The 24,216-nt window shown below is 33.9% G+C and overlaps 1 protein-coding gene across 2 annotated transcripts in view; it reads left to right on the plus strand.

Annotated features, from left to right (window-relative positions):
• Dach1 (dachshund family transcription factor 1) overlaps positions 1 to 24,216 on the plus strand; it is a 369,934-nt gene that overhangs the window by 292,789 nt on the left and 52,929 nt on the right. The gene's annotated exons all lie outside the window — the stretch shown is intronic.

Consider the following 24,216-nt stretch of genomic DNA (forward strand, 5'->3'; position numbering starts at 1 on the left):
AGAGAGACAGAGAGAGAGACAGAGAGAGAGAGAGACAGAGAGAAAGACAGAGAGAGACAGAGACAGACAAACAGAGAGAGACAGAGACAGACAGAGACAGACAGAGAGATTACAATTTAGTAAACTGGGTCTTTTATTTGGTAGGATATGAGAAGCAAATACATTTGCGTAAAAGCAGTTTAAAGTCCATGTAAGTGAGTAGAAGGACATCAGATGATGTGAGGCTGCAAATCAGAGATGCGTCCCACATACACACACAGGAGTGGTAAAAGAGAACCAGTTCCATAAGGTTCTCCACATGCATACTCTGGTAGATGTACCACTCCATCTCCATATATACTAATATGAATAGATCAAATTTAACTCTTTAAAGGGGCATTATGATGGATTATTTCAGGGTTGTCTTCTAAGAGACTGAAAGTGATTCCTACAGAGAAGCCAATGTTAGGAAGACAGTGATAGAGTCTATAGAATGTTTGAGAGTTAAATCTACAGGACTCAATGTGCACAGAACTGTTGTGAGATTTTTCCTTGTTTCCCTGTCCCATGGGATTCCCTCACTTGAAAAATCTCCCCAGCAAGGACAAGTGATATTACTTATATTAGGAAAGCTAGAATACAATTGTTTGAGAGTACTATATAGAATCTCTGTGCTTCTGTCAGAGATGCTTCATATTGACTGATTATTCTGAGCCTGGTAGAACAATGAAGATTTGGCTATTACACTTTGGTAGTTTGTAGTTTACTGGAAACATCCCATGAGAAATTTAATTGTATTATAAATATGTATACACAATGGATTTTGCAAACAAGCAAAACATACAAAATTCAGAGTGTTAGCATGCAATTTTTGTGTTTTCTATGGATTCCGTTTTATTGGTAAGGACAGGGTGGTGAAGTGGGAGTCTCTGTCAGCTGCCTGAGAGAGAAAGTTGAAGTGTTCTGTCAGCTGCTGCCTGTGTGATTTGGCATTTTTCATCTGAGGCTGGGGCATCAGGTGATTGTTTCGCTTTCTGGATGAAGAGAAGACATGAGGAATCAACCATGAAGACATGAAAATGATGGATTATGGCTTCATAATGTCAAAAACTGTTGAGTGTCTGCTTAGGAGAGAGCATATAAAGACAACAGTTTCCCCGAGTTTGAAAGGTTAAATGATCATTATGTAATCTCTTCCCCTCTTCTCTAGTGGGTAGGTGGCTTTAAAGGGTGTTTTAAAATAGTCTCAGAAGTTTTAAGCCTATCTGTGTTGTGGTGAATTGTAATGAGATGCAGAGCTACAGCTCACCTACGTGCACTTAAACATTTCTATCTATATCTATGCCTATATCCATACATTGTAATGTGGCAATACCACAGGCAATCGTGGAAGGGAAGGAAAGAAACTTGTGACCTCTGGTTTTCATCTGCCTTCAAAAGATACGAAAATGATAGCACACTGTTTTGTAGTGCAGAATACGTGCCAAATTCTCTTCTCAATACTTGAGGTTCAGTAATTTAGCCTTCACTGCATCTTTCAGGGAACGCTTTGTACAGCTACCTCTGATTTACAGATAAGCCTATCATGGAGAAGTGGAAGTCAGTGATCACTCAGGTGTGGGAATGGGTCCTAGCAATTTATCTCTGGAGACTGCTTCTAGAGAATGCTGTCTTCCATTCAGTAGACTAACTCCAGCAGGTACAAAGCCTATGCACCTGAATTCCATAGTTGTAATGCATATTAGCTTTACATATAGGGAATATATTATTATCTAAAGGTATATAAACATTCTAGCTTAAATATATGTCTCTCTGTTTACTTAACTAAATGTCTATGTTTCTACTTAACTATGATGTTGAATGCAACGCTACATTAATCAATCTTCCCTCATACTTTGAAGTGCAAGAATGGGTCTTCATACTTTCTTCTTTTAGCCATCAAAATTAAAATTCTACTATTCAGTTTATATTTCACTCTGTACCTTGGATAAACAATTTCCCAGTATCTATTTTCTGATTTTATATAATTTAAATAAATTTTACTTTATCTATACACTTATAACCTAGATTTAAATCAATTGTTCTATTACAATCAATACTTTTTTTAGAATTTGATGAAGCTCTGGAATAGTGTTTACTTATCTTTTTAATCTTATGTATACTTCATTTAATTTTTCTTTAGAAACACTTTGTTTTCTCCTTTCTAAATTGTTGTATAGAATTTGGGGCAAGATTCAGTGTGCCTAATGTCTTCCCTTTGGTAGTAAGTGGGACAGAAACTGAAGGAGGGGCCGTCTGGAGACCATTCCACCTGGGTATCCATCCCATGTGCAGTCACCAAAGGTAGACGCTGATGTGGATGTCAGGAAGTACATGCTGAGAAGAGTCTGATATAGCTGTCTCCTTAGAGGTCTGCCAGAGTCTGACATATTCAGAGGCAGATGCTCACAGCTGACCACTGATCTGATCACGGAGTTCCCAATGGAGAAGTTAGAGAGAAGACTGAAGGAGCTGAAAGCGTTGGTGGCCCCATGAGGAGAGCAAAACTACCAACCAACCAGAGCTCCCCAGGGTCTAAACCACCAGCATGGGAGCACATAGTGAGGGACCCATGACTCCATCTGTATATGTAGGGGAGGATGGCCTTGTCAGGCATAGGTGGGAGAGGAGATCCTTAGTCCCATGAAGGCTGAACACTGAATAAGGGGGAATTGAAGGGTGGGGAAGTGGGAGTGGGAAAGTAGATGGGGCTACATCCTCATAGAAGCAGGAGGAGGGGGCATGGGATAGGAGGTTCCTGGATGGTGGGGGGAATGGGGTAAGGGGATAAAATCTGAAATGTAAATAAAATATCCAATTAAAAAAAATAAAAAATAATAGCCACAGTGAACATTGTACAAAAATATTGTGGGTTGGATGGTCCATTTTAGAAGATCTTGTAAGAGTGACAATAACAGGGTATAATCATACTTAAGCTTTAGAATTATACTGTGAATTTCACAAAATTTTTTCACAATCTAATACTGAGAAAGCTCAAGTTAAGAGATACCAAAGGTTTCTTTTAAGCCACAGAGGTTGAAAGTTATGAAATCAACAAGAAATCCAGATTTACCTCCTCTAGTACCTCCCTATTTCTCTAAGCTATTCTACTGAAGTAGCATTTGATTCACTGTATTTGAATTTATTATCATTTTTTTCCTTAGGTAGACACATTAGAAGAGACATGTAGTATAATGTTGTTTTGTGGTAAATCAACTTTTTGAAGTTAATCACTGTCTATAAATACATGCTGTGTGCTAAAGATTAACGCATTCGCATAACACATAGTGTCATGTGTGAAAACATGACATTCACATTAAGAATTAGCCTCAAATCTACCTGTAGCTTTATTATATTACAATGTAGTTGACATATCCCTGTTGCCAGTAATTTATTCGTCTTCATGGAATCACAGCACATGGTCACTCATATATTTGTTGTGATGTATAAATAGACATATATACTGCTCTGAGAACATTTTAAGAGTACAGATCATATAATTGTACATACTACACAGTGGTTAATAGTAATAATAATTATTATAATAATAATGATAATGATGATGATGATGATAAGTCAAGTCATCATCATCTGTGTTCTAGTTCATGTACCTGCTCCTCTGTAATTAAGGATCATTTCAGGGATATTCATATGTCTTATATTATAGCATTTTTGATTGCATCAAGAAGTGATGATACCTGGTTTATATAACCTAAGTTTGTGTGAGAATGTCCAATAACTTTGTACACTGATAAAGTAACAATTTATAAAACTATATACTCGGGCCGGGCGGTGGTGGCGCACGCCTTTAATCCCAGCACTTGGGAGGCAGAGGCAGGTGGATTTCTGAGTTTGAGGCCAGCCTGGTCTACAGAGTGAGTTCCAGGACAGCCAGGGCTACACAGAGAAACCCTGTCTCGAAAAACAAAAACAAAAACAAAATAAAACAAAACAAAAAAAAAAACAAAAAAACCCAAAAACAAAACAAAAAAACAACAACTATATACTCAGTAGTTATGCCATTAATATACACTAGTGTAGATTGATGCTATTTTTAAGATATTTGACTAATAAAACAAACAGTTGAATGATAAATTATCTGAAGTCTTAATATGTGCTACACCATAGTACTAAAGAATATTTATCTTTTTGATTTCCAATACTAGTTTTTCTTACAAGAAAACTTTGAAATTCATCATGCAGTTTTGCTATTTTTGGCAATACTTTCAATAAAATACTGAAGTCAGATGGTGAGATGGTTCAGCTGCAAATGTACCTACCTCTAAGCCCAAAGACCCAAGTTCAATTCCTGAGCTCCACATGGTGGAACTACTTCCTGCAATTTTTCCTCTGACTTCCACTCTTCCTTCATGGCATGTGCACAAAGACACACACACACACACACACACACACACACACACACACAATGTAATTCAATAAAATTGTAAAAAAAAAAAAAGAGTAAAATTTTAGTAGATATGCTTTCTAATCTGAAATTCATGAAAACAGTAGGAAACAATAGTTGAAGCAGAAACGTTAAATCAATGGATTTGTTTTAGTTTCATGACCTAAAGCATAATTGGCATGGTTTTCACTCATCAAAATTACTTTGCTAGTGTTTAGTTTACAAATAAGAAATAGAAAAACAACTTGGGTCAAATTTTGGGAAAAATGCTTTAGGGGTATTTTGTAAGAACACTTGAGTGATAGAGACACACAATGTTTTTTATGGTAAACCATCCAATCAATAGAGATGTTGTAAAATAACTGTCCATTGTTGTTATTTTTCATTATGAAAAGGGAAGACATAAGATACAAAGAAAATTGCCCCCAAACCCTGAACCCCAGTTCAACTTTCATTATCACCAATCATTCTGCAGAGATATATACTAACAAGTTAGATTTAAAAAAAAAATCACTTGAGTGTTTTATAAACAACTTAAAACCTAATTTATCTCATGTAATAACAATAGGAATATGGGTTACAAATAATTAAAAGTAATTCTATCAGACAATTGCCTAGATACTACCAACTTGGTCAGAGTTAAGTAAGATTCCTAGAAAACCAGAGCTGGACTGTGAAAAACAAATATGATAAAATGATGCTACTATTGTACCAGATGAACTCTGGCAATGTCTCCTGTAGAGCATGACACAGTGGTATTGTAGGCTTTATGGATCACAGGATATCTTCAATGACCCCTCAGCTCTGCTGTGGTGGTAAGAAAACAGGCATAGATAGAAATTTTGAATGATTATGGTTCCGTTACAATGATACCATGTAGATATTGAAGTTCAAATTGTATATAATATTCCATGTGCTGTTTTACTTTTTATCAGCCTTTATAGCCAGGGTCTCAGATAACACAGGCTGGCTTTTACCTTGCTAGGTCACAGAGAAAGGCTTTAAAATTATGATCTCACTACTTGTATTTTACAGACAATGTGACTACAGGCAGGTGCCACCAAACTCTGTGTTTGTAGTGTTGAGAATTGGCCCCAGAGTAGTGTTCATGTTATATAAGCATTCCATTTATTAATTATAAGCTCTTCCTTACTTTTCTATCATTTAGAAGGCAAGAATTGACTGCAAGTAGTGACACATGTCCTTGATACATAGGCTCAGGAAGTAGAAGTAGGCAGGTTTCTGTGACCAGGCAATCTCCACCAAATTAAAATAATAACTTTAAAAATCAACAACAAAAACAAAATCAAAACAAACATTCCAACCTCATTCCCTTTCAGCGTAAAAAGAACAAGGCAGTGGGCTAGACAAACCTGTGGACCATTGTTTCCCTTTTACTTAAAAAACAATAAAAACAATATTTTTGTCTCTGATACACTTTTTCTAAAATAACCAGGGTCAGTTACCAAGCTCAATCCCCTTACATATGTGACAGGACAGTGTACTGTAGAGTAGTGGGACTCAACCTTCCTAATGTTGCGACTTTTTAATACTGTTTCTTATTTCATGATGATCACAGCCATAAAATTATTTTCATTGGTACTTCATAAATGTAATTTTGCTACTGTAATTAAACCATACAGTAAATATCTGTGTTTTTATGATAGATTTAGGTGACCACTGTGAAAGGGTCATTAGATCCCCAGGTTGAGAACCATGGATATAAAAAGAGTTACCATTATCAGTAAGGTCATCTTTATATCTTCTTTGGTTATTCTAAAAAGAAAAATCAAACTTTAAAATATTTTCATCTATGTCTAAACAGAAGTTTGTTACATTGAGCTGATTTAAATTGTCTTTGCACCTGCTATAAGGAGAAAATGTGTCAACGTATAAAATTATTTTTGCTTATAGAAGTTTATCTTTGAACAAAGGTATTAATGCATGGCATGACAGGACTTCTGGTTTTACTCATGCACAGCCAGATATGACAATTGCCCAAAATATACCATGTTGTTTTCTATAAACATATTTTCTTCTTACTACGTTTCTCCAGTGAAGAGCAAAGTGCTGATTCTCTGGATGCTTGTTTGCTGTCTGTCATGTAGACCTTTTTATTTACCTATCATTGAATAAGTTATGTGTCAAATTCTATTCACGGATCACATTTGAAATGGTAAAACAGATTGTGTTGGAGAATCATCAAACTTGTGGGAATTTAAATATCACTGTTTTGGTATTCCATAAAAATTTAAAACTATGTTCTTTATCTACCATTACTCTTGAGAATTAATCTTCAAATGTTTCCAAATATTTCTGTTTTTCTACACAGTAACTTTAAACTTAACTTAAGTCACATGTATTAGATTTCTGGAAACGTGGAGCAAAAAAAAAAAAAAAAAATGTAGTCTTGAAATCCTAGAGGACTAGCAAAACACCCTTCTAGCTAACAGGTGTTTAATGGACAAATGTTAATAATCAAGCCCTTGTTACAGCTATTACTTGGAGAGTGGAATAGTTAATTTTAAAAAGCTTAAGCCAAAAAAGTAACAGTTGAGTTAATTTTGTCAATAATGTGTAGATTTATGTTATGGTATATAGTTTGCTAAAAACCTAGTGGAGGCCATAGAAGTAATTTTAATTGAGATTTTTACAACCATTTGATAACAGTGTTTTGATCACTATAGTTAGGGCAGAATTCCAATAGAGGCCATAAAGTCTGTGACTAATCCACTGAGTCACTCAGTCCCTGTCATATATTGCTTAATGGTCCATGTTGTGAGGAATTATTACTGCTTCTAGTGATACTTTTTAAATAGAAGCTTAGTAGATGCAAAATTTGAGTGTAAGTTGAAAACTTAATGTTTTAGAAGACATTATTAAAACAACATTTCTAAGCTATATGAAATATTCATTTTATGTGTAATGAGAGACTCAACTTCTTAACCATATCTTCTATCTACCTATCTATCTATCTATGTATGTATCTATCTGTCTATCTATCTATATCTAGATATGAAGAGATAAAACGAGTATATATGAATATATATATATATGTATATATATATATAGTTCTGATGAATATTTTAATTTTCCTTGGTTAATGTTTGCAGGGCACTTACAGATGCTAGAATAATCTCTAATGTTTTTGCTCAATCTGCTCTGGAGATGGATGAAATAAATAGTTTAAACTAATTAATGTAACACCAGCTGTTACAAGTGCTTGGCAGACGTCTGTGCGTTTTGATGGGCAGGGAGCGGCTGTTGTACTTGACTTTATTTTAGTACAATGTTGATCACAGTGTAAGCTGGAATAAATGACAAGCCAAAAGAAAGGAAACAGGATGAATTCTCTGTAATGTAAGATAATAACATGGTTTCTTAAAAGTATAATAATTTAAAGTTAGAGAGACTTATGCTAGACTTCATTAAGCTGTAATACTTTTGACAGCTGGTAAGTTAAACATGGTTCTAAAATAGGAGTTCATGGTCGTGGACACTGTCCTTGATTTGTCCAGAGAACCTATTAGAGTTACAGGTATGCAGTGTCAGCTAGACTCTGTGTTTGCTAATTAAATCCCTTCAGGGAAATGAAATAAAATAAAAAAAAAAACAGAAATTCTCCTGAAGTGGGGTTGGAATTTATTTCACTTATGTTATTTTAGCAAGTCTAGAAAAAGTTATTATTGGAGTTTGCTGCCATATAATTGAGCATACTTCTGCATGGTACATCTAAGTCCTTCTTCCTATCTGGTTCATTCATGGGGAAAGAAAAATAAATTTGCAGGTAGTAAACTCTGAGGAGAGGAGAACCTTAGGAATGGAATAGAGTTTCTCTTCTCAAAGACAGTTTCATTTGTTGTCCTGTAGTGAAGATAGGGTAATTTTCTCAGTTTGTTGATGCTTTCCCTAAGACTGGTGAAGTTAAAATGGCCACCTAACTTCCATTTAAACATTAGAGGGGAAACACAGTGCAATTCCTCCTGCTTAAAATCTGACATGTTGGGAGGCTAAAACAGGTGTATCTGCATGAGTTTGATGCCAGTCTAAGCTCACAGGGAATTGGACAGACACAAACTCATTGTGAATTCTAGGACAATCTTGGCTTTAGAGTTCTAGTTTTCTCAACAAACAAACAAGCCAACAAACAAAAATGCATTAACTATCAAACTAAGTAAATAAATAAACCCAGAAGGCAGGATCTTGGTCTAGAAACAGAAGCAGTGGCTGAAATCTCAGAATGTGCACACATTAAGATAACAGCACCATCCCGCAGATTGCTACCTGGTGAATTTGTCTAATAAGTTATTACAACGTGTGTGGAGCAGATGGCTGGTGTGCTCTTGGAAGAATTGACGGATGGGATATGATGTCATCAGTGAGATGTCAAGGTTCACAAGGTACTTGACCTCCAAGAATAAGTCCTAACTGGTTAGAATTCTAAATAGTGAACTCTAGTGACACTAGCTAAATGGGAAATATGTGCAATTTGTATTTCTTTATGGTGGTGTTTACCCCCTTCACTGAACTCCACATAATGGGATTTTTTTCCCTGAAGACTCAGAGATATTGTTGGAGGGTTGCACCCTGTAACCTTCTGAGGATTTCAAATACAAATCCACACATCTAAACTTTAACAAAATCACAGCCAATGTTATTTATGAAGCCAGGTTCAGAGCTTTGCTTCGTTTATATGTATATATGCAGAAAGAACTTAGTTAAGACATCCCATTAATTTTAACATGTTATCACAAAATAGCAAAGTGCTGACTCCGTGAAAATATTCAGTGCATAAAATTAAACTTTTATATTTTCATTAAAATATGTTTCTATATATACAAGCCTAAAAAAAGCTGTCAGGCACCCTGATGTTGTCTTTATATTTTAATTATGACTTTACTTGCACTTACAGGTGAGAAACCTAAACACATTAACATTTTTATTTCAATATTATCATTTTAAAATTTCAAATGAGCTTAGAATCTATTCAGTAGCACCTATAAGTTGTTATCTCAGAATTTATATGACCCTGGCAAATGTATTATGGAAAAATATCATAGCATGTATAATTACAGATGTGGGGACTCAAAGGAAATGTAGGCAAAGTATGATAATCAGGCATGTGCATTGTGTGAAATTGAAGCAAAAAAAAAAATACTAGCTGTTTGTAATTGTTTTGTGGATGCAGGTTAACTGATTAAATGGTATGTCCAAGAAGAAAACATTGTAGATGTGTTAAGAAAACTACTGAGCACTTTCTGAATATTTGCATTAGATTTCTATCTATACTCTGATGGGAACACTAATTCTAAAACATTAGCATTGTAAGTGTGGTGGGCTATAATTTACGTTTTTCTCTTTTTGTAATGTTGAGTTGAATAATTGGCATTTTTTCAAAATATTAGATATTTCTTTTTATTGAATGAGATACATGAAAGAATTACTTACAGATTAATGTAGTGTAAAGGAAATGTGTGCTTGTAGCCTGCATACTGTCAAGAGGTAGTTAAGTGCTTGACATAGTAATTTTATTATGAAACATAATTATATCCTGTCAACTGTTAAAGGGACCTTATAGATCAAATATTAATCACATTATACAATTCATAATTATCTCAAAGAAATAAACTTGAGTCCCAAACAGTTAATCTGTAACTTTGTTCATTTGAGAACTTTTCACCAACTTGTAATGGCAATAGAAAGGCAGTATTCTTGATTTATTCCATATTCTAATATGAATTCTAGCTATAAGGTTCAGAAAATCCCTTAGTTATATTACACTGACATAAACAAACTTATCCGATAGTGGTAAATGCTATAACACTATGTATTAAATATAGATTACTTTTATCAATATAGATTATAGATTTAGTCATCTATTTGTATATATCCAAGTCTATATATTTAAGTCAGTTCTAAATTATATAATTTATAATATTATGTGTTAATATTACCTAGATGATTACAATATTGAGTCAATATATATCAAATGTTCAAAAGAGCTTATGAAATTATTTGATCAATTATTCAATTAGCTTTGCTATTTTTAATATAAATGAAATAACTGAACCCATATCTCATATGGCTTTGGCATTTAGTATCGATTATATGGCTGAACCATTTGCAGGGGCAGCTTTGGATAATCTTATCTTTTTTTCTGTCTGAGGCAGATAAAATATTAATACAAGGTAAATGAGTACTCGCTGAACTTGCCATATGGCCCCTGTGGAGGGCAGAGGGGCCTGGGCAGGCTCTGGACTTGCCATATGGGCTGAGAGGGAAAAGGTAAGGATTACACAGAAACAAATCTACCATATGGACTAGGTGGAGCACTTGAAACTCTTAATACTTCCTCATGCTGGGACATTTTTCACAAAAGAATACAACACATATAAATAATATATTACACAAAACCTCTTCAAAATGGATCAATTGTTTAGATTTAATATGATGCTTTCAAGCAATGTCCAGAGCATATAAATAATCATGGTTTACTTTGAAATGGCAAAGAGGATCATCAATCATTTACCCCTGACATTTTTACATTGCATTTAACATCTGTTCCATAATAGCATGGTACAGTAATACACTTAACATCATATTACATGCTGAACCCAAACAAATAAATAGAACACTAAATTAGAGATTCTGAAAGTTTGCCTTGTTTCAAATAATATTTTTGTAAACATTGTATTATCTACTCCTTTTATCACTTGGAGATTTTTGTTGTTGTTTTTCTGCTATATACAGTCGATGAAATGAAGCAATTGGCAAAGGCAATTTTCTTGGTACAATCAAAGCTCATTAATTTGGTTTCTGCTAATATGGAATTTATGATAATTTAGCTTGGGCTTGATAAAGTTTACCTTTGTACTAGATATAAAGAAAAGATTTGCTAAGCCAATTATTAATATAAACAAGATTACAATGAACATGTTTAACCCACTTAAGAGAGCATAGTTTTCAAGGATTTTCGCACATTAATTGAATGCAAATATGTACTGGTAATAACAAATGAGTCTAATTTAGTCTTGAATCAGGGTCCTGTAGTACCTGCATTGGGTAGCAGATGGATCTAATTACTGCATATATTTCTAAATTCTGTGCATATTTTTTGTAATATCAGTTATTTGGGCATGGATTGAATTTTTGCCTAGCCACTTCCAGTCACTGTTATCTCCCTGTGTTTTCTAAAGTATCTAATAAGCTTTAATTGTTTAAAGGTGCATAACTTTGTAAAGATTTGTAACAGTTAAAGCATTGCCCTTGTATTTTCTCCTTTAAAGCATAGCAATGTTTCTAGAGTTTTCTAAATAGGCATTAGAAGACCGATAAGCAGCCATTCAGAATCACAATTTGACAATTTGAGATATATTTGAAACTACATTCCAAATGTTTTCTGCAATTTCTTTGCATTTGTATTTGTGCATGTCATATGTGAAGTTGTGTGTCTGTGCCTGTTTATGGAGGCCGGGGCACAAATTTGGGTGTCATTATTCAAATGCTGTCTCCCAGTCTCTCTCTCTCTCTCTCTCTCTCTCTCTCTCTCTCTCTCTCTCTCTCTCTCTCTCGATAGCTTCTCTTTCTTTCCTAGAAGTATTCTAAACTAGTTGACCACTAAATCTCAGAGATTTACATGCCTGTCTCCACCTAAGTAGAGCAGAAATTACAAAAATTTTTTACCACACCCAGCTTTTTTTAATGTGGGGTTTAACTGAAGTTTTTTGTGCCTATTTTACAATAAGCTTTCTGTCCTACCTAAATTTTATTCTGACCAATTTGTCCCCCCCCCCAAAAAAAACAAGTAATCCATTCATTTGAATTCAGAAGTTTCTTTGTTACAAATTTGACCCCATTTAATGAATTTGGATCTTCTCTGGACTCAAAAAAAGTAAAATTAAAATTAATACAATATTTTCATTTTATTGATCTATGTGAGCAAGTATTTATGTTTCCTGCCGAATTCAGCATAGTTTTTCCAATGCCACAGAGGGTGGTTAACACTCTCCACTTTGATAATTTTAGTTTATGTTTTAGTTTTCCCCTTGTCCCAGTAAATGGAGACTCAGACTCTTCTTTCTTTTCTATTGAGTTTTGCTTTCTTTATGATTGTGTTTGCTAATATGTTTTCTAAGTCATGGAAAAAATGTGTTCTGTTCCAAATTCTATAACACTTTAGTTCCAAGGAATAGAATTCAGATCACACTAGCTGGTATTCTGGGTGGTAGAAAGAAGTCCCTTACTTGCAAAGTGTAGGTTCTGGCAGTCATGGGTATTAGATGAAGATCAGAAGTGACAGACCAAGAATAAGATAGAAAATTCATATTTGAGTGCAAAGGAGGATACATGAACATGAAGTACAGGTCCTGCATTGGTGCCTAAAACAGGCCTACTGAGATTAGCAATAGAAGGATCAAGCCACGTGAAAACCAGGCACACGTTATGCCATGAAATGAGCTTCAGTTATAATTTTGGGAAGAGTTCTTTACAGGACTAGGCAGAGGTCCATGGAGTACAAATAGAACCAGAAGCCAGATAAGATCAGATCAGTGGAAGGATTATGTTTTATTTTTCTACTATTTAAGATTTATTTTGTTTTTCTTCTTTTAAATTGAAAACAAAAATTTTTCATATAATACATTCTGTTCACAATTTCACTTATCCCAGCTTTTGTTCATTGCTGGTAAGCTAATTTCTATCTGTATTAATAACAGTAAGGGAGAATGCAAAGACTGCATTTCTAGATTTCTATCTAAAAAAAAATAAAATGAAATCCTAGCAATCTTCTTTCTTATCTGTCCCCGCATCTCTTTCTTTCTTTCCTCATGCTCTCCCACAACTCTTTCCTTTTCTCTCTCCGTACTTCCCTTTTAGCTCTTTTTGGAATTTAATGAGCTAACTTCTTTCTATATTTTAAGAGTTCTCCTATTTCCCAATAGCCTCCTTGCATGAACACTAACTTGAACACACGGCTTTTGGCAAGCATAATGACCAACAAAATTTCAAGGTCGTGTAATTTCCTCACAGTATATTTATCTCTCCAAATACAAATGTGCCTTTAAAAGATCTGATACATTACTCCTGTACAAAATATATTTAGTGTCCTGTATCACATTTTCAACTCACCACACAAGGTTTTAGAATCCTATGCTTTTATTTTTGTCTACATTTGCCAAATAAACTAATGGAAAAAAAATCAAATGTATTCATAGTTCAGGGCTAATGTAGCTTTATAAAAAGTCACTGATTTAAATTATGATTAAACTCAAGTTGTGAAAGTAATTGTGGTAGTGACAGAAGTCACAGTTTCCTCATTTCTTGACATATTTGAAGCTATTGTTATATGAAGCTCTAATTTTTTTTTAATGAAAAATAATATCAGCGGGCAATATGAGTGCCTCATGTTTGTCACCACAATACGGGAATAAAGCCTGCATTTTTATTTAATCGTTTTAATATAAAAATGCTATAATATTTTAAATGTGCTTACTTTTTTCATCATTATAAAATCATTGTGGAATCAGCATTCTATTTATATGATTCTTGTAATTGGCTTATCGTAAAACGTGGAGGGTAAAGAGAAGTTATGGAAGAAAGGAAATAAGAATAATTTTTCAGTTTCTCCCTTCCTTTTGTGTTTTTGAATCACATTGAACTAAGATAGAAAATGAATAAGGAAAGGTAATCTAATACCTGAAGTAACAGCATTGTTACTTATTTATAATAGACTGAAATGATGGTATTTAAAAACAAAGTAACAGCAGAGCAATTGATGAACTGACCAATTTAATAAAATTTATAATCTGCATTAATTTTTACATATTATCTATTTTTAACTACATCCAATTAATAACTAGGAAATACAATTTTATCCATCTGACAAAGTGATCTTTTTTTTTTCTGTGGCAAAGAGATTAATTGGAAGTTAATTTATATATATATATATATATATATATATATATATATATGCAGCTCCAGAATTCACATTATGTTTTTATGCTCTGAGAGTTGCACAATAGCAGCTGTGCAGTCTGGGAATCCCCTGCTCACCCAGGGAAGAACGCTGACAAGGACATAAACACAGAGACTTAACTTTTATACTTCCCTAAATCCTAAAAATGAGTGCTCTCCTTTGCATTTTTATATGACTGTGTTATAAAGCAGTTAGTTTTAAAGGAAAAAGTCATAAAATATCAATAGGTAAAAGGAATGTAAAGGTTCTTTGCTTTAACCTCCTATCAATTTCTAGGGAATCGTTTTTGTAATAATCCTGATGGGGTGCTTCTCGGGCTTTGTTTGGACATTCTGTAACAGCTAGGCTACCACTGTCCAAGAGTAACCAGCAGAATTCCTAGGTTGATGAGCACAGTCTTATATGAATATGAACACTGTCTCTCTTCTGAATATGGTAGTCACACATCTGTTCACTTATTAAGAGAAATTTAATTTTCTCAAAAAAATCTTTAGAGTTTTAAGTATCACATATTTTTAATATTCTGAGCATGCATTTCTGGGAAGAAAACTGAAAACACAAATATGCTTTACACCAGGGAGGTTGGGGGGTACATGTACCTTATCATGCTGGACTATGAACTTTAATAGATAAACTAAGCTCTCTTAAACATGATCAACACTCACACAAAAACAGAAACATCACACAGGAACTAATTTGAGAAATAAAAACCTAATATATTCATTCAATCAGCAATAAAATATATTATAAACCATGTATCAAAGTTGTACAAGTGAACAACACAATCAGAATTTATAGATTTTTATTTTAAACATACTGAAGGAAATAAAAATGAGACTAAATTTCTCTGATGACAGTTTCCAAATCTTTGATCATTTGAAATAGTGCAGGAAAGGTAGACTAGTAATTACATGTTATGAATGGAAACTGTTTTACAACCGGAGGCTGTAGTGTATTTACCAGATTTAATCTCATTACATACTCTTGTCTTCAGATAACATGGCACAGGAAGTAACAATGAAGAAATGTTTTAAAATGTGGCTTGGATTTCATCATTATACTTAGCAAATAAGTAAGGTGACTTACATAAATCAATTCTGTTAAATCAAGACAGTGATGTCTAACTTAGAGTAGCATCCTAGCAGCTTACTGGGAAAGAGCAGAGTTGTGGCCAAGAACCATAGCTATCCCAGGATTGAGCACCCTGGGGGCAGCTAGGGAAGGAATGGGCTCTCAACCTATGAGAGTCATGTAAAATACAAGGACAGGTTTAAGAGTGGCAAGTAAAGAAAATACATAGCAAGGAACACAGAGTAAGTAAATTCAGTAGACCCTCCCTTAGTCACAACAAGCAAAGAAATACAGAATTGTATGATATACCTGTCATTTGCAAATGAATCTCATCCACCTTAACTTTTGCCTCATATTACAAGTATGCATCAATTTAAAAGGCATATCTTCATGGTAAACTATTCCTCCCAAGACAGGTAAAAGCCTATTGGGTACAGTTTGCATATGGAAGAATTGTACAGGAAGAAATTTTCAGTGAGAACATTTCGTAAGCTACCTCTTGTTAGTGTTGTTATGTCTGTCATGGTGGATGGCGATGGCCCCGCACAAATAGATTCTAAAGGTTCACTACTGGAAGAGATACCCTCGCTTGAAGAGAGAAGGACTCAGTCAACCTGAAGGAATGTTGTTTTTTTAGGATGATCACTGAGTTCAAGGAGTAAATTAACACTTAAGTCTGAATGAAGAGTTTACATTTTTTTCTACTATAAGCTAATTTTTGCTTATATACTTCATAAGTGTATGATGTATACATGTGCATATAACTAATGCATTTCAAAAGGCTGCATATGATTTTTATTTTTACTTCAGGGTTAAAAACTTAAGCTCTGACAGAGTTATTTGTGGTCAAACTTCATGCTGCTGTCTTCATAACTAAGTTATCTTTACAGGTTAATTAACATCTTTTTAACCTCTACATTTTCATGTGTAGAAGGAATCCATCTTTCAGGACTGTGGTGAGAGTTAAAGGAGCCAAGTGAATACAGCGTAGCCTTGGACACAGGAAGTGGTTACTGTGAACGAGGGCTTAGGTGGCGATGGTGATCATCCTCAAATCAATCTTGGAAAGAAGAATGGGTCAGTAGGATTTAGACTGAAGAGCATCCATTTATCTGTGAAGAGTTCCCTAGCAGACATGTAAAATAGTCACAAAATAAGAGCGGCATAATGACTACTCTCCCTTTGTGTTTTTCAGCCTTCATAATGACTGTGTCAAGGAAAATATCGTTCCATATTTTTTTCCTCCCAGTTTTTCCCCTTCCCTCAGAAATATGAAGGGAAACATGAACACTATAAATTTGATTTTGATTCTTTATTTTCCTTACTTATTTTATTCTGTATATTTTGTGTAAGCTTTTAAAAGAGAGGGCATATTTCTTCAACTCACAAAGACATGATCCATATCAGTCCTGAAATCTCATTCCACATTTTTAATGAACTTTTTTTGAAAGTTTTACCAACTCATGTACTATATAGGTGTGACTCTGTTTTCATGAAAATACATATTCTTTGTGTCATTCAAATCATCTTTCCTTAAATTTTCTATTCACTGACAGCATGCCTCTAATGAAAGATAAACCAGTATCTGTAAACTTTAACTTGAAAACACTTTTGGAATAATTCCTTACTAGGCATGTTTTATGTAAAAAAAAAATAAAAATAAAAATAAATAAAGAAAGAATTGATTCTAGAGATTTCCATCTCACACTTTTTATAAATCCCAGATAACTTCAATCAAAATCCCATGGGAGAATCAGAGTTTTAAAAATCCACTAGATCTTTCTCAGAGCTACTTTGTATTTCAGGGTAGTTTTCCTGAAGTGTTCTGTTTTATTCACTTAGAAATAGGAGTTGCTTTCAACTTGATGATTCATAAATGAATTAGAAGTGAGCAGAGGAGGTTAAGACCAGAACAGGATGGCAAACTGTGAAACTCTTACTTTCTAGGTTTTTCCTTCATTTCTATTTTTCTTTTAAGGGAACATTAATTTTGTAAAAGCTTTGGACTTATGTGACAGCCTCTGCTCACGCCTCACCAGACATTTCAAAAGCACAGTCCAGAAACTCACTTTTGGCAGATGTAAATTTAAGTAAATTGTCCAAGGTCACAGCACAATAAGGTAGATTTATCAAGGGAATGCAGTTTCCTGCTTTCTACCATTCACAAGATGAGAGGGGCTCCACCCCACAAAATAAAAGCATTTGTTTGTTTTTTTTTTTTCTGAAATTATAAAGTACTATTTAGAACTTATTTTGATCATTAACTCAGGCCTGTACAAGCCATCTTTCAAAACTAGAGAACAGTTTATGTACACGAGTCAACTGCTATTACTGCATCTACTAGAATCCATATAACCTGTTTTCTAAGGCAAGGCAGTCTAGGTTAGAGATGAACCATCAGATTTCTTCTCCACATAGTATGCCATGATGAAAAAGCCATCTGTAGGAACACAACTAGCTCAGTTTTCATGGGCAAGCACAGACGTAAAGTACATTATTAAAGAGTACAGAAATAAAAAAATAGATCAGAAATGATGTTTTACTGTGAGGTCTTCTTTGGGCCCTACAAAATGAGAGAGAAGTAACCTTGCTCTATTTCTGCATCCAGAAAGAAAAAAAAAAAAATCCTCATAGCAGGCACATCACCTTTAATTAGGTTTCTGCTTTGGGGAAGCATTTTACCAGCCCCCTTTCATTTATTTTTAATGATGTTATCACTAATAGGCAAACAGTCCCTTAATAAAACAAAAACAGTTTCTATATAAAGCCTAGGGTACATGTCCTGAGTCAGTCATCTAAAAACAAATGTTATGATTGTTTCCCTTGTGCTCTGAGAACCCTTAATGGCCCTACTGTGCAGATATACAAAACATTAACCCAGGAAATAGAACCCTGTCTGTTTTTCAGCCTCCAATAAATGCTTTCCCATAGTCTCCTGCAGTATCAGCAGTCAGGTTAAGCCTACAGGGTCACAGAAAAGTCAGAAAGGTCAATTAAACGGATCTTTTCAGCATACTCTTTACCAGCTCTTTCATAACCATTGATAACTAACTACTTTATGAAACAAGCAGGGTGAAAGCAATTCCACAGGTTTATGAGGTAAATCTCTCTCTCTGTCTCTCTCTCTGTCTCTCTCTCTGTCTCTCTCTCTGTCTCTCTCTCTCTCTCTCTCTCTCTCTCTCTCTCTCTCTCTCTCTCTCTCTGTGTGTGTGTATGTGTGTACGCGCACTGTGTGTTCAATGATTGAAGTTCCTAGTTGTTGAGGCAATGAACTTCTATGCATAAGTTTGGGTTCCTGGGATAAATTTGTTATCAATGTGAAGTTTTAAAATATTAGTGTACAGTCTGACCTTTGTACTTGGATCTCAATAATGAAAATGCAGACTACATAGAAAGCTATTTTTAGAACAATAGTAGAAAATACTCTTTCCGGTTAAAATTCATTAAAATATAAATTCTTTAGGTTCTTAAAGATAAAAAAATCCCCTGAGTTGTTACCCTTACATATTTTCCTTATATGGCCTTTCCTCTCCTCCTGCATAGTCTCCAACAAAAATTCATTGATTAGCTCCTGCCATGGAAATTTTTGTTTTCTTCTTCTATCTAGTCTCAGTTCATCAATGCAAAATAATCTCTTCTTTTTTAAATAGAGTGCCATTTGGAGTAGTCAAATGATCTAGTTGACATTAAAATTCAATGTATATTTTAACAAAATCATCTTCCTAGCCCATGATTCTATCTGAGAAATCACCCTTTAAAAGATAGCACTACCTTCCAATAGCAGGTATTTGGATTATACTATTATTGGTGCAGTGTGTGGCTTCAAGACAAACAGACTTCTTTTTCCCAAATGTGTATTCTGCAGATTTGCAGTTCTTTTCTTCATTCACGTATTTGTCAACAGAAATTTTAAAAGAGCTTGTCTATCTGAATCTTCAAGATTATAATTCTATTCTCTCCTTGTGTAAGGGGTGACTTCTAACCCTCAAGCACATTTAAAAACATCTATCTAAAAGTGAAGAAACACCTGTGGAGAATATGGAATAAATGCGCAAAAAATCTGAGTTAAATTGGAGAAAACTGTATGCCTAGTATAGTTTTTAGTACACCTCAACCATTTTTCTAAGTATCTTAACATATTATTCTCTTTATAACATTGTATTTGCTTGCATATGTGAAATTATATATGTGTGTGCAGGTGCACATCTGTGCATATGTTGATGCCACAGATTAAATTTGACCAATTCTTCAACTGTTGGCTAGCTTATTTTTCTGAGACACGATCTTTAATGCCTAGGCCTAGAACTTGCCAATTAGTTGGTCCTAGAGTCAGTCCTCTTGGCTTCCCAGAACTAGGATTTCAACTGCAAGCAGGATAGCATATTGTATGTAGATTCTGAGTATCAAATTCAAGTCTGTATATTTGCAAGAGAAGTATCTTACTACTTGTCCTATCTCCCCAGTCCTCCATACTAGTGTCTCCAAATTTTAACTTCTGAGTTCTAATACGGCTTAGAATATATTCAAAAAGCTTCTTGGTGTTTTTATGCTGTTTTCAGTCTATGTCTATGAGCTACAACATAATGTATCTTTATTACAGGCTTATTATATAGAGAGACGATAAATACCACAAGCAACAGATAAGAAGATAGCGTTTCTCTGTGTCACTTGAAAATGAGGAAATTTATAGAAGATTTTGATTTTTCCAGAGTCACACAAATATGTTTTGTATTTTACAAAGCACTTTTACATATATAATCTAATTGAATTAAAGCATAATCCTTTGATTTTAAACTAATCCTTGTTATACATTAGTCAAATGTGTTTCATGTGATATAAGATGGATTTATCAGTATAAAATTTGATAAAACTTAGTAACACCAGGACCAGAATTAACTTTCTGGATCTAACATTTTATTTCTTTAAATTTATCTGTATTATATACAGGACTGTAATCTCTTTTATTAAAAAAACTAAACAAGTATAGTATGGGACTGGGGGGACGACGTAGTGTTGAAGACTGTATTGCTTTTGCAGAGGACCTGGTTCAAATTCCAGCTGGGTCGCATGTATCTTCTTAAAACTCCAGCACTAGGGGAATCTGACACCCTCTCCTGATCTCTCTTGACTAGGTCATATATCAGGGAATAATTTTCAATTATTTATATGAGCACTAGCATTTAATTTGTAAGTTGTTCATAATCTTATTTTAGTTTAATAATACTTCTATTGAAATATTTAGTCTCTTATAAAAATGTATTAAGACAACAAAAGTCATACTGTCAAAAAACTGCATTTACTTCTTAATAAAAAGTACAGTCTCTACAATGTTGTTCAGCACTTTTTTTCACTTTACCACTATATTTATAGTTTACATGAAAACTCCCCCCCTTTTTTTTTTACTTGGAATGGGCAGTTTAATAACAACAATAATAAAAAACATTACAGATCAGCATAGACACACACACATACCTGCCCCCCGACACATACTTGAGAGAATAAGTAATTCAAACCCAAAGGGACTGGTTATGAAAATAACAACTGAGTTAGATTTTATTAACAGGAAAGAAAACATTTTAAAAGTAGAGGCCCATTATTTTTTTTAAACAACATTGTTCCTTAGGATATCCTGCTAAATTGTTATGTGTGATAAGATTGAAGAGGAAAGAGGCTTGTCTTTTCAAGACATCAATCTTCCTGATGGTCTCTCACTAAGAAATGGATCAAAGTTTGAGTAGAATACTGAGTTCAGGTGATAAGGAAAACTAAAATCCAATGTTTTCATTCTTTATGATATAATTGAAATGTTTTTCTTTTCCATTTGTACTTTCAATTTCTATTATCCTGATTAAATAATGATAAAATTGCCAGCATATTTATTGTGTAATTATTCAGATTTCAATCAGTAATTTTTCCAAGCATTAAAATGAAATTACTTGTTAAACTGTAGCATGTGCTTTTCCATTTTCCAATAATGCTTAGAAGTTAATAACTTCTTTTTAGAATTTAAATATAACAACCTAATAAGTAACTAGCATGCTAGTTACATCTAGCACATGTTGAATACCAGCATCATTTAACTGTTGTTGCAGTATTTTTTAGTATCTGCCTTTGGGCACTTCACCTCCCTCTTTATAGTATGTCTGTGTGTGTCTTCTCCTTTTACAAATCTCATTTGCTTTTTTTCTGTTGAGATTACATGCCATGGAACTTAAGTCCCCTTCTTGTCTTACTTTTGTGAGATACATCTGTGGGAGGGGGTAAACTTTTCCAGATAAAATAACATGACAAATATGGATGCTTGAATGGATGATCTCCGTTCACATCACAATAGGAGTAAAATAGAGTCCTGTACACAGTTCTTGGAATTTCTGTTTGTTTATAGTCAGGTACCAAAACCAGTTGGCAAAGGACATAATAATCTCCAAGTCACAAAACGTGTCCAGCCAATTGTCATTTACACACAATCTCTAACACCCTTTGCAGCTATATCAAGTGCCAATCAAATCTGTAAATATGTCCTCCTCTTTCCTCACACTTTGAAGTTAATAGAGATTATGGGGTGCTCAGTCTACCACATTTTCTGCTCTCCAACTTTTGCTTTAATCATCTGAGAATATTTCACATGGCAAAGGTCATTCTTTTATTCAAAGAGAGAGAGACATAGCCTTAACTTTACAATCCATAAAGGAGAAAGTAAAGTGGCTTTTATGATGTCAGTTCTCATGAGGTGACAGTATTGTCTCAGATAACAGCATAGTGATGCCCAAATGACTGCTTTTTTTTTTTTTTTTGGTTTATTTGTTCTCTAAGTAATTTTCTTTATTTTTCTATAAGAAAAGTATGTATTAAACTTTAAAAAAATCTGTTCTTTGTATTTTAAGTTGTTCTGTCTCAAATTTATAGAAAATTATAGTTTATTCTCATATATGAAACTAGATGAATTTGCAAAAATAATACATACATACATATATGCTTGAGCATATATGCAAAAGAGACTTAATTATTGACTTGAATGAGCAGTGGCTAATTAAGTTACAATAATTAATTTATTGCCTGGAATAGGTCACTCTAGTCTACATGAGCTTCTTAATGTTTTTACCTTGGACCTCTTTTCTTCCAACATTACCATTGTGTGCATTGTTTCAATAATTAACAGCACATCAGTGTAGGTATGGTGGTGATTTAATGTTTTGTATTTCAACTGCTAAACATAGTCAAGTATAAGTGCATTGAAATTAAAACAAATAGTTATGGGTAATAGATGATATGAAAAATCGAGTGTAAAACTAAATTTGGTTCTCCTTTTTGCACAGTTAAAATTATGAAGTCATAGATGCTAACAGAAAAAAATCATCAGGTGGTCATCAGACTCTCTGCCTTTCTTCAAAAGACAAGCAATTATTATCTCCATGATCTATTAAGGCACATTTTCCTTACCATGTGACAGCTAAGGTGAAACTGATCAAAAAATATTGCTCTCCTTTCTTAAACAATGACACATGCACATAGATGTTTAATAAGTGCCTTTTCAGAACCATTATGAGAAAACACTAGCAGCCTTGGTCCAGAAAAGTAATTTATGACAGCAAGGTAAATGGTGTCCAAAATTACCTTACAGATATTAGCCATGAGGTAGCACTACCCAAGCCCTGAAGTCTTTCTCTACCCTAGGTAAAAGCTCTGATAAAATTAAGCATCATGATCTCAGTCTTAGTTGGTAATTGTTTCTGCTTTAAGTACATGTTTATTGAGATTTGAGAAATTGCAGAAGAGTTAGGCAGTGGGAGGAGAAATTGCAGAAGAGTTAGTGAGTGATAGGAACGTAGTCAATAGGACATCTTCTGTCTCATACATGCATCCCTAGCCTTTGTCTTATTTGTTTCATTGACTAAAGTTCTATAATGTTCAAGGTTATAATTTACCATATTCTAACATTGGTGAAGACAATAAGGTATGACACCTTCTGCAATATCTCTGCCTGAAAGGGAGGAAGGTATTATAGCATAAAATAAAAAAATTACTTAGGACAGTGAAATCAAATTATGAGCAAAACTCAAGTGTGCTAAAATTTTTAGCCATTTGTAGACTTGAGAGATCCTATCAGAGCTAAGCAAATATATTGTGCTGATTAATTTTCTTGGTGTGAAATATGAAAATATTATAAAATAGAGATTACTGCCCTGAGTTGAACTTCTGTGTGACTAAGCCACCAATTGTTTCCATTTCCTTTGAAAGTATTTAAATCAAATAATAAGAAGCAAAATGAAAACTTTTAAAATTAAAAGAAAGAGTACTTGTGTTTGGGCATTACACTGTGTTGCTTAAATTTTGAAGAATATGGAACCAGAAAGAGAAATGCAAACTTACCTGAGAAGGGTAATAAGGTTTCCATTATACTATGCTGTGCTGAAAGTTACAGTTTTTATTGGTTTTTCTTCAGTTTTCTCTTGTGTGCAAAAGCTCCAGGATGTTTACGTTTTTAAAATATACTTTTTAGCTAATGAGAAAGATTATTTTAATTGTAACTAATTTAGAAACAATATTTTTGGATTCCAGGCTTCCTGTTTAGATATTTTTTTTAAAGATGATGAAGAAGACAGGAGAGAAATAAAAGCAAAAATAGGTTTCACTTGTGGATTCTTCGTTAAGCTTATTAAGATTACGTTTGGATGAACCATCAATAGAAAGGAAGGGTTAATTGAGAAGAAAACATCCTGACAGACAAAACATTTCTCTTATATAAAGC

This window comes from Arvicanthis niloticus, chromosome 3 (assembly GCF_011762505.2).
Source record: "Arvicanthis niloticus isolate mArvNil1 chromosome 3, mArvNil1.pat.X, whole genome shotgun sequence".
In the NCBI taxonomy this organism is placed as follows: Eukaryota; Metazoa; Chordata; class Mammalia; order Rodentia; family Muridae; genus Arvicanthis; species Arvicanthis niloticus.